This window comes from Coptis chinensis, chromosome 6 (genome assembly GCF_015680905.1).
Source record: "Coptis chinensis isolate HL-2020 chromosome 6, ASM1568090v1, whole genome shotgun sequence".
NCBI classification, from domain to species: domain Eukaryota; kingdom Viridiplantae; phylum Streptophyta; class Magnoliopsida; order Ranunculales; family Ranunculaceae; genus Coptis; species Coptis chinensis.
In genome coordinates this window covers 1,820,963-1,836,414 of record NC_141461.1, presented here as the reverse complement: position 1 = coordinate 1,836,414, position 15,452 = coordinate 1,820,963, and the positions used below count along the sequence as shown (strand labels likewise).

General features: G+C 35.5%; 1 long non-coding RNA gene and 1 pseudogene across 2 annotated transcripts in view; one reads left to right on the top strand and one right to left on the bottom strand.

Annotated features, from left to right (window-relative positions):
- The window catches only part of LOC147490614 (putative wall-associated receptor kinase-like 16 pseudogene), a 61,425-nt pseudogene that overhangs the window by 35,775 nt on the left and 10,198 nt on the right, over positions 1 to 15,452 (bottom strand). The window lies entirely within an intron of this gene.
- On the top strand, positions 7,566 to 9,056 carry LOC147490615 (uncharacterized). The gene is made up of 3 exons (XR_015199280.1): positions 7,566 to 7,909; positions 8,375 to 8,434; positions 8,810 to 9,056. It is a non-coding gene; the product is annotated as an uncharacterized LOC147490615 (long non-coding RNA).

The following is a 15,452-nucleotide window of genomic DNA, read 5'->3' as shown; positions in this document are numbered from 1 at the left end:
ATAATTACTCACGGTAATAAAGTGAGAGGAACATAGTTACGCCTAAAAAGCGTTAGTAAACAAAAAAAGTGTGCGTTACTGATTTCTTGTTTTGGTGTAGTGATACAGCCAAGGGAATAACATGATATGTCATATAAGACAACCAAACAAATATATACACTTTCCAGTTCTCACAAAGTTAAATTGCAAAAAAGAAGAGTCAATATTAAAAGTAGGTAACTCAGTCAAGACGAATAATTAAAATACTAATAATAAGCAAGCACAAGGGAAAATTGAATTTGGTGACAAAAAACTTGCTCAAATTGACTTTATCATAGATAAGCCCCAAACCACCAAGCGAAGTAGGGCAATAAGAACCTCGTGGATACTAATGTGTGCACGTGATACCTGAAATTGTGACCCCACTCTGAAATGCAATGTGCTTCATCAACAGCCAACAAACAGATTCCCGTTTGTAACAAATTAGACCAAAACCTACAATACCGTATGAAAAAAAGAATAAATATTACATTTAAATGAATCTTGGCTACCGACATGTAATAGAATAAATCCAAGTCATAAAGCAACATAAATCTTACTTGAGTAAACTACCAGTAGAGACTAAAATCATACTTACTGATTGGGATCTTAGGGCGTATGTCCCTGTATTTAAAATTTAGGGTTGTGAGCATCGTAATCATTGATGTCATCATCATCTAAGCCAATTATGAGTTTGTGGTCAGATAGATTTAACATAATCCTAAATTCAATTCCATCTACAGCCATGTAATCTCATGCATTTTTGTGTCTTGAAATCTAGTCCCACTACATTATTTCAACATAATCACACGCTCGTGTTTTATCATCACGAGTCATTTTATCAATGGTTTTACGATTCATTCTGCCCCCACAATCACGTTCAACGGTTTCCTCTCCAGTGCCTCAAGGAATTAAAAGAACTGAGAATACAGTATTTCACTATTTGGCTAAAAAGAGCAGGGGAACTATATGAAGTAAAATACAAACACATTTTCACAACTTCTAGCTAAATGATAGGTAGGATACAGAAAGGTTCTAGTACCCGCGAGAAAGAGTGCAAGCCCTCTCAGGTGTAATGTATAAGATATCAAACCGACCACTTTCCGCATTTGAGTAGACGGTGGAATCTCTCTGAGTGCTTCCAAGGTATTCAGCCTTTATTCCCCGTTGTTTTAAACTCATGACCCAATACTGAAAGAGATAATTCTTACAGACGAATTTTTTTTGGTAAATGCTACCAGCGCAGACCACTACCTCCAAACGACAAAGCCATGACAACTTTCAAAAATTTGAGGGTTCATGTTAACTCTAAATGAACATTTTCACAACATAACCCATTTAAAGTAACAACATACAACCCATTAAAATCAAGAAATCAAACCAAGCACTCCAAAATTTAAATTTTATTGCAAATGAAAAAAACTCACCATTCTGACCAATGCCCTTGATGATACACGTGATATTAGAACACCACGATATCACTCATTTCCCTGCTTTCAATTCTCTTCCCACCCTTCTTAAAGTCGGTATTCTCCTACTTGCTTTGCTTTCTTTAAAACTGGAAGAAATCAAGAGAAAAGGAAGGCAACAAAGAGTTTATCTTTTTTTATCAATAGAGAACGAAGAGGGAGAAGAGAAGCCAGAAGTAAATACCTGATTGGGAGAGAGAAGAAGAGTGACGGTTGGTTTCTTGAATTTAATTTCGGTATAAAAGGTAATTATTTGGAAGGGTAAGTCGCGAACAATTGAATAGGGGCGTATAGTTGATTTCCGACCTGAATTTACACATATGTCCTTAAGTTACTATATAATCTTAAGGGTATAGATGGTAGTAAATTTTGAAATGACTAAGTAGTCCTTCTTAAAGGCATTGAATAATTGATTTTAATATTTTATCAAGGGTATTTCATGGTAAAAAAAAGGCTGGTCCAATTTAAATGTCCATGTTAATTATGGTATACTCTACTAATTGAGATAGCATGTGAATATTAATAATTTTTTTTCCCTTACAAATAGAGTTTTTAATAACAGCTAAGTGTGTGATTGAACCTAAATTTTACAGGGAAAATGGTATGCCACTAACCATTGGAGAATTAACAACTTTATTATACATAGATCAGTTTATTAAATTTATATCTATAACGAACAACCCAATAACCCAATCTCTTTACAGGGTTGAGAGTTGAGACCTGGGCTAGGTTTGATAATCTAAATCTATTATTGCACAGTGGGCGAAAATGCTCATATGTAATTTTAGGAAGCCACGTCAGCAATATTTTCACTTAAGGACACATTTTTAATTACTATCTAGGACATGTTCATCGGTTATTACATATAAGTCCTCGATCTCAGGTAATTCAGTCGTAGGATTCTCTTGAGATCGTGCATATGATTTCAAGGTACATAAAACAATTAGACGCCACTTTAAAAAAGGATTCGTGATAAAACTACGAGTCATAGAAACACAAAAATCTACTATCTATATACTAAAGCAGAGACCTCTAATTGAGGATTTTCTCTTTCCTATGTGGCACTTTAATATGAGAGAGTTAGTTTTTTCTCTCTCCTATGTGACACTCTAATATGAAAGATAGTCTTTTCTAATAGCCTACAATCTCACATACATAGAACCTCTTAGGAGAGTTTGAGTGTATTTCTAATTATTATATTTAGAGAGTTTGAGTGTATTTCCAATTCTTACATATTTGATCAAATAAAAAAAATTGCTAAAAAATAGGTGATTTGTAAACCAAAAACTAACCTCAAAGAATAATTAACAAAAAACCAAAAACTAGATGCAACTGCATTAAACTAAAATAAAATATTAACTAACGGGAAATCAGAAATTAGATGCAAATGCATTGAAATATCCTAAAAAAATAGTTAACTGAAAATCGAAAGTCGAATGTAACTGCATCGCACTGACCTCAAAGCATAAATGTCGGTTTTTTTAGCCTTCTCACATGAGTAATTACGAGTAATTAGGAACCCAAAATGAAAGTGAGTTTAAAAAAACAGACTCTTACATGTATGCAAACTGTATAGAAATTGTAAACTATCGAACTAACCTAGAAAAACAATTAACAGAAAATCAGAAATTGGATGCAGATGTATTGAACTAACCTCAAAGAGTAATTAACGAGAGATTAGAACCTGGATGCAAATTCAATAAACTAATCTCAAATACTAATTAACGAAACATAAAAAACTGGATGCAACTGTACTGAATTAACCTTAATGAATAAGTAACGGGATATCATAAAATGGATGCAATTGCATTGAACTAACCTTAAATAATAATTGATGGGAAATCGGAAACTTGATGCAACTGCATTGAACTAACCTCAAAGAATAATTCATGAGAATTTGGAAACTGGATGCAACGTACTACATTAAACTAACCTCAAAGAATAATTAATGAAAAATCATAAACTTGATGCAAATGCATTCGACTAATAACCCTAAAATATATTTGTATTATATGTAGGGAGAATAAATGTCTCGACAAATATAGTTTTGCATTTTAAGTAATGTTTATCATACTTCTTTTATTGTGATTGTGAATGTCTTGCTATTCAAGTAGCTTCAATATTATCTTCACCAAATTGGACATTCTCAAAAAACTTCAATCAAACTTCTATTGTTAAAACTAACAATGAAAAGAAGTCGATGAGTTTTATCAAAGTTTGATGCTTCCTTTTTATAGAGAGTGGTGCAAAAATTTAATTGAGTAATTAATATAATTTTCATATCTCATAGCTATGCATAGTTGCTAATATTTTTAGAATAATTTAATATAACGGCACCCGCTAAGTAGGACACGCTCATGTGATAAATCTTTTCAAGTGAGAGTAGTGTATTCTTTGAAGATATGGAAACAATCAATCTATTTTAGTGATTTGTACACATTAGTACGTAAAAGGAAAGCAGTGATGATTTACCGTTAAATCACCATAAATCTAATAAAACTATTATACAAGCTAGATCGAGTTTAAGATAATTCTATTTGAAAATTACGGATTAATATCCTAAACCACAAAGTGAAGAGGCTATCTCAATTTGATCCCTTAGTTTCCAAGTACTTATGCACCATAATCGCTGCTCATTAACGTATTTCGGTTTATTTTCAATAAAAATATATTTTGATTCGAAAATTTGCTGCTAAATCACCATAAATCTAAAAAAACTATTATACAAGCTATATCGAGTTTAAGATAATTTTATTTGAAAATTATGGATTAATATCCTAAACCATAAAGTGAAGATGCTATCTCAATTTGATCTCTTAATTTCTAAGTACTTATGCATCATAATCGCTGCTCATTAACATATTTCGATTTATTTTCAATAAAAATATATTCTGATTCGAAAATTTGTGTGAGACATTTTATAAAGCCTTTTCAGCACACAAAATATTTAATAGATCTCGGGCGTATGCCCGGGTCCAAAATCTAGTTGATTCTAAAACTAAAAGCCCTTCCAGTCCTTCAAAGTTTAAGCTATGAATCCTAAAACAACAAAAAACCTTCTAATAGTCCGCAAAATAAAAAACACCCAAAAGACCAAAATCCCACGAGTTCTCAACCGCCAAGATTGAAGAACTCACGATTGACGAAGAAAGAAGCAATTTAACCAGTCCATTGTCTATTCTTTAATTTTCAGGGTTTTGAAATCTATTCAATCTAAACTATAAACACTCAGCAAGGTAAGTGAAGCTTTTCTTACTTTTCATCTGTAGTACTGTGTTGTTGGGTTTATTATGTTTTTTGTCATTCTCTAAAGCAGCCAATCAGAATGCTCTCCTCGCAAACCTTCCCGGTTTCAATGGCACTTTTCCTTCCAAACATTACTCTGGGTAACTCTTTTTTTTTCGCTTTATTATTTTGCTTAAAAGTTTTAACGGTCTCGCAAACTTAGGTATATTTATGACTTGGGTATTGAAGGTATGTGAACATTGATGAGAGTCATGGGAAGAATCTGTTTTACTATTTTATTGTTTCCGAGGGAACCCATTCAAGGACCCTATTGTTCTATGGCTCAATGGTGGACTGGGTGTTCTAGCCGATGGCTTCGTGTATGAGCACGGTATTGGTTTCACTTAATTAGCACTCGATTGATATGACTTAAATTTTCCTGTTCCACACATTTAATATGTTATATGTACTATGTAGAAGTTGTTTAGTTAGTTGTTGAAACAATTGATAGGAAACTGCCTTATCCAAAATGTTTGGTGCAATGGGAGATTTATTTACGCCATTTTTCATCAACCTAGAATCTACTAAATCATTGCTTAAGTGGCTTCTTGATGGTTTGATACACTCTGTTTGCCCATTATGTTTGGGTAGAAATCATCTATAAAAATGAGGTATGGTCTATGACTCTATGGGTAAGTGAATTAGTGTAATGGCACCTCCCAATATGAAATTAGTATCTTTCTATTGTTTTGCATATACAAATGCCTTCTTAATTTTTCTTGTGGTCTTCCACATAGTGTCTAATTTTATATGTAATAATTTGAATTGACTTGAATGTTTTGGGAAGGAGGCATATCAATATCTCTTTGCATTTTTTGGCAGTCCGTTCAATTTTCAAGCGGGAAAAAGACTAGTGGAAGCCTGCCCTAACTGCATCTTAATCCATACAAATTTGGTCCAAAGTTAAAATACTTGGAAAGCGAATATATAATCTTGGAATAATTGTTGCTTACAGCCTTAGTTATTAGGTTAACTTTTTGTTCCTTGTGTACTTTTATTTTGAATTTAGGTTTCCAATATTATCTATCCGGATTCTCCTAGCGGTGTTGGATTGTCTTACTCTGAAAATCAAGATGACTACTATCTTTGGGGACATTAAGACTGCCTCGATACTCATATACGTTTCTCCTCAAGGTACTACACAAACTTGAAAGAATGATTCATTCATGGTTTTGGATTGGATAGGAGCCCTGCCTCAGTACATTTCTTCCCTTTAATGTAGAATACACACCACACGGTTTGGTGTCTTCGTTTCTATTAAGGTGATTAAATTAGTGATTATGTATTTATTAAGTAGACTTGATTATCAATAAATTATAGTAAGATAAACATTAACCGGTATCTAGAAGTTATCCGGATAGATCGAGTGAATGCCAATCTTTAAGTGAAGTGAATGATCTTAACATTTTAACATTAAGTTATATGAATTGAGAGTGCTTTGTACTAAGAACGATAAATTAAAGGGTCAATTTTTGTTACTATTGTTACTATTTGAATTTTTTTCTCCTCCATTGGTTTATTACTTAGATTTGTTGATGATTAGTGTTAAGTGACCATATAAATGAGAAGCAAGCAACTTCAAAGATAATATAGGATTTGACACCCTTACATTGCCAAGGTCCATATAATATAAGTTATACCATATATTCTTCTGCACTAGCAGAATATAATCCCATACCCTATTGTCAGTATAGCGCATTTGGTAATCCCTCATCCCTTGCTCTCAATGTTTCTTCTTCTCAATCAGTTTTCTAATGTTTAAATAAGTTTCTATTGTTTAAACTGCAAATGATGTCGGTGAGATTTAAGTATCTAGATGTTAAGAGCTCCATACCTGCAATCAAAATTACGGTGCATCTTTTTCTTAGTATATCATGACACGTTATTTGAACTCCATCCAGTCACCCGTGCTCTTCAAGTGAAAGGATGACCAATTTCTATAGTTATTATCTTGAAGGTACACAGTTTTCCCATCTCTTGAAGGTACACAGTTTTCCCACTTCGCCTGCAATGTTTCATTATAGTCTTGAGTGTTGATATTCTCCTCTTGATGTTCTATTGATGTACTTATATCCATTGAACGTGTATTGTTGTAGGTTGCTACAAGTGATGTTGTTACCTGGTGGCGAATGTGGGCTGCTACTATCTGAACAATATAAAAGAGAGTATGGAAAATGCTTTGTATTAATTTATATGTTTTGTAAATGACGTGTATGGAGAATGAAACAAATCAGCCTATCTATGATCATTTGGCTTCACTTCACGAGTGGATTTTTGAAGCTTCATAAAAGAAGACAAGCCGAGTAATCTACTATGTTTTATTTTTTATTTATTATTATTTTTTCGATAATCTGAAAGTGATCTATTATGTAGTACATAATAATTTGAGTTAATGCTTATTGGCATATATATAATCTCATATGTGTCAGTATGAACTTTTATGATATAGGCTCATAAAACCAACTTCAATAATTAGTTTGACTCGGTCTGAAAACAGAAGCTACAATTTGCCATTTAACTTTTGTCTATACTTACCATTTTCCTATTTGTGTAAAGTCCATAGATATGTAGAATAAAACAACCAAAGATGTGTATCATGGTGCAAAAGATACACTAAATTTAAACAATGCACGAGTAATTTAGCATGCATTACTTAAAATAATTTTAACATGTGAGATTTTTCAATATTTTTGGTAACTATTTATCTTTGGACGTTTGAATGTCAATTTGTTTTAATTATCGATTTATTATTATTATTAAGTTTCTTCTAAATTTATCTCACTAACCAACTGATTTTTATCATATTTTGTTTTATTAATTTTGGTAGGAACAATAGCTTCTGTATCACCTGATATGGCTATTTAAAAGCAAACTACACGACCAAATCAGTTTTTTTCTTAGTAAACTTAAGCCCAAAACACAAATAAACCTCAAACAATATAACAATCCCGGCCATAAGCCGGGCGAAATGCTAGTATTAAATAGTGGTGGTGGTGGTGGATATTGAAAAGATAAAAAAAGTGGATATAATTATTAAATTTATTTAAAATGAGTAATAGAGAGTGGAAGTTGAGTTAAAGGGAGAGTTGACGACCAAAATTGATTGTAAATCGACAAATTCTCAAAGCTACAAAAAAGTAAGTTCTCTTCCCTCAATATTCATCAATTTCTCAATCTTAAAATAGTGGATTACTGGATTATCTCCTTGCTCTGTGGATATTCATTTGTCAGTTTATGTAAGTTTTCTTTGTTTGGTTTCACTTGTTGTATTTTCCTGAAGTATTTGAACTTGTATTTGAAACTTAGAACATGACTTTATTATGGTATATAACAATCAGAAATATGTGTAAATAAGTTAGTTAGCATTTTTGAATACTAGAATATTTAATATTAGAACTATCACTACACCCAATCACATCGTCGTGTGAATAATTTGTCTAGGTCTGGAAATATGATATAAGACCTTGTGAATAGTTGTCTGGCAGTAGCATCACCTATAGTTTTATTTAATTTAGTTATGTATTTATGAACAGATGAATTGCACAAATAGTCTTTCAGTGAGTTTGGGATATCTGTTTGATCTGCTGTTACATGGTTTACAGATTGCTTGGGTTGGAATACCAACTTCACCAGCTTGGCTTCCAACAGAAATGCTTATGAAGGTGCTCCACTGCTTAAACTTTTTGACAATTTGAAGCTGTATGTTGAGCTCAAGATACTAGCCAATAAAAGAAAACGTTGGTATAACAGCAAGTACCTTTTGATGCAATGTATCTGGGAGATTGTACGTATAGTGTTATAGATAATTGTATAAACACAATGCATGATCAGATACTAGCCAAAGTATAACAGCAAATATGAAGGGTGAACATCATATGCTGTAGATATGAGGTGGTGCACTTAACAAGACTGGAGAATGCTTCCATCTTATTTTCTATGTATTTAAGTTCAGCTTCGAGACGTAATTTTTTGTTCTACAGTATACAGATGGGTTGAAGCACTAAGTTGAACTTTGCTTTTCATGTGCTAATTTGCAGTCAGATAAGCTTGATTACGAGAGAATGTAAAGTGGTGGCTCTGAAACTCGAGTCCATGCATCAGTTGGTAATGCCCTATCTTCTTCATGGCTCCTGATAGAAAGAAGGTGCTCTGGTGGTGTCGGCAATTTTTTCAATCTACACTTGCTAATTTTACTGTATTTACATCTGTATGAACAGTTGTATAATTACAATGTCACATATGTTCTGTAAATCTGTATCATTATAATCTAGTCCCTGTTATTCACATCATAATTGAACCATTCTAAGAAAATTTCCACCTAAAGGTTTTACCGATCTTTTTAATTTTCAGAGGTTGCCTGAAACTAAAATATATAAAAAATAGACCGCGCCGCCTTAATATAAGATAGACCGGTCCTGGTTTGTACAAAAACCCGGTTGTTTTCCCTCCAATTCTTCTCTTAGAAGTTTCAAACAAACCGCCAAAAAAAAACCTTCCCCACAGTTCATCTCTCTCTCTCTGCAAACAACTGAAAAAATTTGCAAAAGAATTTTTTTTAAATGCCAATAGAGATTCCAAAAGGACTACACTTTTCGGTAGATACATGGTAGAAAAACATAATTGGGATTAGAAACAATTATTACTTGCTTCTGATTTCTCACTATGGGCCTTCATCTTCTTCTTCCTTATTTTGTAGAACTTGAATATTGGTTCATTTCCCCACTTTTTCGAGTTTCTTTTTTCATCTTCATCTATTCAACGTCGTCACATCCAAATTGAGCTCATTCTTGAATTTGTTTCTTCATTTTTTTGTGTTTTGTTAATATTGGAAATAGGGAAATAAGGAGGGAAAGTGTTTCATTTCTGAAAAGAGGAAAAGATACATCCAGTGGTGGAAGGGATGATAAGTATGGTGGTGGTGGGGGCGGTGGAGGTCGCTATAGTGGTGGATCTTATCGTAATGGAGATTGTTGTAGTTGTGACCGTGACTATGGAAGCTCTTGTGGAGGTGGAGGTGGAGGATGGGAGTGTTTTGAATGTGGAAAACCAGGGCATTTTGCCCGGGAGTGTCCTGGTGATGATAGTGGAAGAGGGGGGAGATATAGAGGAAGGGATGATAAGTATGGTGTTGGTGGGGGCGGTGTAGGTCGCTATAGTGGTGGATCTGATCGTAATGGAGATCGTTATAGTCGTGGACGCAGCAAGGGTTCTAGCCATCGTGGAGCGTCGGGAAGAGACCAAAACAACCGTGACCGTTTTCGTCCATATGAACGTCGTGGTTTAGGAAGTGGTTATAGGTCTTGATAATTTGATCACTTTTGAGGAATGTTGTTGTATTGTTTAGTATCTTGTTTGAAGTCACCGAGATTAATTGAGAAGTTTTAGATTTGACTTTTGTGTCTATTTCTGGTACTGGTGGAGCTTCTATTAATCTTCTCAGGGAGTTTGCAGGGCGTTTTCTTCTCAACATATCAGCAGTAATCATTGTAGTTAATCTGTCTTTTGCGTGCTCAAATTTGGTCTTATACTCTTTGAATGTAATATTGTTGCTGGTTTCTGGACGATTTGCTTGCATACTTTTTTACATTTGTGGGTTCTCGGTCCTGGTCTTTATTTGGATACTAGGAGGATCCAGGATGTTTACAGCTCTGTTGTACTTGTACCCAGCTTATTTCTATGAAGTGATTTTGAGGGTGTTCATTGTGAGCTGTGCTTGTCTCTTGGGAAATAGAAGTAGTAGTACATTTTATTCAGTGCCCATTTTTGTGTTTCTGTTTTTGGAAACTTGGGTTTTAACAAAGAAAGCATGGTATTTTTTTTAATCCTTTACTGTTAGAATGTGTTGGGGAAAACGATACCAATCGAACCTCATTAAGATAGCTAGCACTTGGACAATCTACTACCCCAATAAAAAAAATCTAATCTTTCACTATAACCAACAACCACAATCCTAAACTATGGATATAACTATCACAAAACAAGCAATAGAAATATAGAGAAAGTAAAACATATCACAACACAAAGATGTACCATAGTTCGGCCAATGATGCCTACTTCCACAAGAGCTAATCATTTTATGAGTGTGGAAATGAAAATTACAATCACTCCTCTCAAGTCTCTCCACATTACTAGATCTTTATTCTCTCCTTACAAGCTTTTTCTCTTTGCAAGGGTTTCCTCTCAATTTTGGTTGCTCTCAAAATTGGGTTTATATTCAAGAAGTTTATTACTAAAAACCTAACTTTGGTTTTTATAATAATCTGAAATTTCGGCGCGTCTGTGAAATTTCGGTTCCAACCGACATACCAATGTCGAAATGTCATGTCCCGATGTGTGCAGATCGTTGGAAGTCAAATTTCCAGATGAATGGGCTCTTAACGAAATTTGCAAACTACTTGAGCACCTTACGAATAACGCCATGAGATTGCTCAAGCTTCTTACGAACGATGTGAGCAGATCGTTCGAGAAAGTAAATTCTAGACGAATTAGCTTCTAACGACCCAAGTCGTTGGTCACATGGTGAGGGACCCCAACAATCTCCCCCCTCCCGAAACCATGAGGGGGGTACTCCACACATTCCCGAATCAATAGGATGAGTGTGCTACCATTCCAGCGGTAGCACAACAAACATCAAACTTGCCTTTCGGCAGAACTTTGGTCATCATATCCGACCCATTCTTGTCGGTATAGATCTTCTCAATGCACAATTGCTTCTCTTGGAGAACTTCTCTAATTCAATGATAATGCAGATGTATGTGCTTGGATATGGAATAAAAACTTGGATTCTTGCTCAAATAAATGGCGCTCTGACTATTACACAAAACTACAAACTGGTTATGCTTTAGCCCTAGTTGATTGAAGAATCTTTTCATCCATAACATCTCTTTGCAACACTTAGTGGCTGCAGTATACTCGGCTTCTGTAGTGGAGAGGGCAATACATTTTTGCAACTTAGATTGCCAAGAAACTTCTCCCCCTGCTAAAGTAAACAGATAACCGGAAGTGAACTTCATTTAGTCAACATCACCTGCCATGTCTGCATTTGTGTAGCCTTCAAATAAGGTCTTATTCCCACCAAAACACAAACACGCCTTGGAAATGCCCTTGAGATATCTTAATATCCACTTAACACCTTCCCAATGCTCTTTTTACTTTCGGTTTGACGAAATCGACTTTTACAACACCAACGGGCGAAAAAGAATATCCAAAAAGATTGTACACACTATTGCATACATCAAGTCGGCATCATGGATGCATAAGGAATCTTTTGCATTTCTTTTCGCTCATGCTCACCCTTTGAACACATATCTTTGGTCATGCAGAATTGGCCACCAAGTGGACAAACCGACTAAGCTTAAACGATACATGTTGAATATTTTCAACACGCTTCTCAATGTAGCTTTCTTGAGAAAGCCACAACTTCCCACTTTTTCTGTCATGAGTGATCCGCATACCAAGTATCTGCTTTGCTTGACCCAAATCTTTCATCTTAAAGGACTTACTCAAGTCTTTCTTCAGCTTGGATATCTTGTTAATGTTCTGACTAACTATCAATATATCATCCACATACAACAAGAGCACTATGAAATCCCCATCTGGAAAGTTCTAAACAAACACATAATGATCGGAAGTAGACTTTTATATCCATGTTTTACCATAAATGACTCAAACTTCATGTACCACTGTCTCGGTGCTTGCTTTAACCCATACAAGCTATTTTTCAGCCTCTTGCATACCAGGTGCTCCATGCCTTTGATCTCAAATCCCTCTGGCTGGTCCATGTAGACATCTTCTTCAAGGTCTCCATAAATAAAAGTTGTTTTGACATTTAGTTGCTCAACCTCTAGGTTCATCTTTGTGTTCAGACCCAATACTACCCTGATAGAAGTCATCTTAACTACAGGAGAGAATTTTATCAAAGTCAATACCTTTCTTTTGACCGAATCCCTTCACAACAAGGCGAGCTTTGTGCCTTGGATGTGGATTATTCTCCTCATGCTCGACTTTGAAGATTCATTTATTCTTGAGGACTTTTCTTCCGTTCAGTTTCTCAACTAAATCATAAATGTGATTCTTATGCAAAGAACTCATCTCATTTTGCATGGCCTTCAACCACTTCTCCTTGTATGTACCTTCAAGAGCCTCTTGATAGTACATAGGTTCTCCACTATCAGATAGTAAAACATACGTATGTGGTGGATACCTGGTTGAAGCTTATCTTTCTCTTTCGGATCTCCTTACCCCATCTTCTTGTGATTCAGGAGGATGCACTTCTATTTGCTCAGGTGGTGGTTCATGCACTTCATCTGCATCTTCTATATCAATATGCTCTATCCCATCATAAGCAATAGGATCATTATCATAAGCTTTAAACCCATAGTTATCTGCATTCTCAATGTATTTTACACGTTCCACAGTAGGAACTTTTGGTTCTAAGTCAACAAGATCATCAATGAAAGCTTCAAGCTTCTCACCATTCTCAAAGTCTGCTATTGTTTGGTTTTCCAAGAACACAACATCTCGACTTTGGATTACCTTCTTGTTGATCAGATCATAAAATTTGTAGCCAAACTTCTCATCCCCATAACCCAGAAAAATGCACTGCTTAGCTTTGTCATCAAGCTTGGATCTCTCGTCTTTGGGAATATGAACAAATGATCTGCACCCAAATACCCTCAAGTATCCATAATCAACATCTCTTCCTGACTATACTCTCTCTGGATAATCATTATTTAGAGGTTTCGAAGGCGATAGGTTGATCACATGTACGCCTGTGCGCATTGCTTCTACTCAGTAACTTTTGGATAACTTAGAGTGAGACAATATGCATCTCATCCTCTCTACAATGGTACGGTTCATCCTCTCGGCTATACCATTCTATTATGGTGTCTTGGGAATGGTCTGCTCATGATGACTCCCATGACTCTTGCAATACTCTTCAAACGACCTAATGTACTCTCCCCCATTATCTGAATGAATACACTTCAAAGGCTTACATGTCTCTCTTTCCACCATAGTATGGAAAGTCTTGAACACACTGAGAACTTCATCTTTGGTCTTCAGACTATATGCCCATATCTTTCTTGATGCATCATCAATGAAAGTCAAGAAGTACAAAGCTCCCCCGTGGGACTTCACTTTCATAGGACCACATAAATATGTGTGTACTAGCTCAATGACATTCTCTTTTCTGTGAGTAGAAAATCTTTGGAAAGACACCATGTGTTGCTTTCCAACTAAATAATGAGTACATCTATTTAAATGCATACTTTTGATGTTTGGCAAGGCCTTTTGCTTGGCAAGAACTTCTATGCTTTTCTCCCATATGACAGTCTCTTATGCCATAGTTCGGAGGAAGCTTCTTCTTGTATCGCATTCAACTTTGCTTTACACAAACTAGCATGTGTCTTGTAAAGTGAGCAAGTTTTCTTCCCTTTGGCTACTACAATGAAACCTCTACTCAGTTTTCATACCCCGTTACCAAATGAGTTTTGAAAGTCATCATCATCTAACTTTCCAACGTAAATTAGGCTTAGCTGAATGTAAGGGACATGTTTTACATCCTTGAGTGTCAAGGTGTAGCTGACATTGGTTTCTACATGAGCATCCCTAATGCCTATAATCTTAGAGACGCCACTATTATCCATCTTTACTTCACCAAATTCACCACAGCTGTAGGTAGTGAAAAAACTCCTGTGCGGTGTGACGTGATAGGATGCTCATGTATCTATCACCCACTCTGTATCCTGGCATGAGGTACTAACATAGCACTCATCACAATTTGACACAATTCCCACTAGACCATCGTCTACTAGTGAGGTAGTATCTCGGCCTGTGCTTCCTATCCTCTTTACCATGTCTTCATGTACACAGTTATTCTTTTAATCCCTTTTCAGTGTTCTATACTCATACCTGAAGTGACCTTTGGTGGCACAATAGTAATATTGTCTCTCTACCTAAGGAGTTCTAGCTTCACCCCTAGATTTGCTTCTATTATCACCTCTAAAATGATATGGTTTTCTGCTCTTACCTCTCCCCGCTTATCTCGTGACAAAGATCTCGAGTAAAAGGAGTCGCCCGTGAACCCCTTCTTGTCTCCTCATTCAACAATGCCCCGGTAGCCATCTCCATGAAAATGATTCCATCCTTAGCAACTCCGCCAAGAGAAACTACTAAAGTCTCCCAACAGTCGAGTTGAGAGTTTAATAGTAACAAAGCCTTAACTTCGTCACCCATATCAATCTTCGCACCCATATCAATCTTCATCAAATGTAACTGATTGATGGTATTCTATACTTCATTAAGATGCTCAGACATTGAGGAACCTTCTTTGTACCTCGTGTTAGCAAACTTCTTAATGAGTAGTACCTTGTTTCCGGCTGACTTCTTCTCATAGAGGTCTTCGAGTTTCTTCCACAAGCCAAAAGCGGTAGTCTCTTGAGATACATGGTGGAAGACACTATCGTCAATCTACTGTCGAATGTACCCAATAACTTTTCTGTCAAGCTTGCTCCACTTAGTTGCGGCAATTGCGTCTCGTTTTACTCCTCCATTCTTAATGGGTTATGTCAAGTCCTTGCAATAGAGCAAATCTTTCATCTTGGCTTTCCAAATAGCGTAGTTATCTCTAGTTAGACTAATCATGCGAGTGTTTATAGAATAGTCCATCTTAACAAGTTA